Source organism: Chiloscyllium plagiosum, unplaced genomic scaffold (assembly GCF_004010195.1).
Source record: "Chiloscyllium plagiosum isolate BGI_BamShark_2017 unplaced genomic scaffold, ASM401019v2 scaf_20725, whole genome shotgun sequence".
In the NCBI taxonomy this organism is placed as follows: domain Eukaryota; kingdom Metazoa; phylum Chordata; class Chondrichthyes; order Orectolobiformes; family Hemiscylliidae; genus Chiloscyllium; species Chiloscyllium plagiosum.
The window spans coordinates 1-792 of record NW_025141800.1 but is presented as its reverse complement, the minus strand read 5'-3'; the positions used below and the strand labels follow the sequence as shown (position 1 = coordinate 792).

Genomic DNA, 792 nt, shown 5'->3' with positions numbered 1-792 from the left:
GCTTCCAAAAGCAACCTCTCCAACCGCACTCTCAGGAATCTCGTCCCCATCCAGAAACAGCAGCCACTTGATCACCACCTTCAAGATTCAATCCTGCAGATCCTCGAAAATCTTGTGCAAGATCATGTTGGATCCCACTGACCATCAACTGAATGCAGAGATGGGGGTTTTTCCAAAATAGATTAGAAATAAAGAACAAGAAACACCCCAGATGGGACTTGAACCCACAATCTCTGGCTTAGGAGGCCAGTGCCTTATCCATTAGGCCACTGGGGCCCCACGTGGAGGGCTACAATGGCTGCTTTTAAATACTGCACCCTGACCTCTCATAGTGTGTGTTTTTGTGTGTTGAACTCTCACTAATTGGTTCTTAACCCTTCCACCTCATGCTAAATTGTTGGCTGCTTGATAAATTGATCCCGCCTCCCATTTCTCCCCAAACGGACAGATGAGAAATCCACCAAACTCCAACATTGCACAACTCAAGTCTGAGGAAAATGGAGCAGACAGGAAAATAGCAAAGGATTCAATGTTATTATTTGCAGTTCGTGGGGAAGGAGGAAGTGGAGATGTTGCAAAAAGCTGCATTGAGGACAATTCAACAGAATCTTAGCAGGCATTCAGCCCATTGTGGCTGTGCTGTCTCTTTCAGACAATTCACCCCAAGATCTCCCAAATCCTGGAATTATCTTGTGCAAGTTTCTACTAAACAGCATTTGCCATAATCTCAACACAGGCACAATGTTTTTTAACAGAGTTGTTAAAGAATCCAGTCAATTTGGATTGAGATGA

The 792-nt window shown here is 44.3% G+C and overlaps 1 non-coding gene across 1 annotated transcript; it reads right to left on the bottom strand.

Moving 5' to 3' along the window:
• Positions 1–203: 203 nt before the first annotated feature.
• On the bottom strand, positions 204–276 carry trnar-ccu. The gene has a single exon. It is a non-coding gene; the product is annotated as a tRNA-Arg (tRNA).
• Between the last annotated feature and the right edge of the window lie 516 nt (positions 277–792).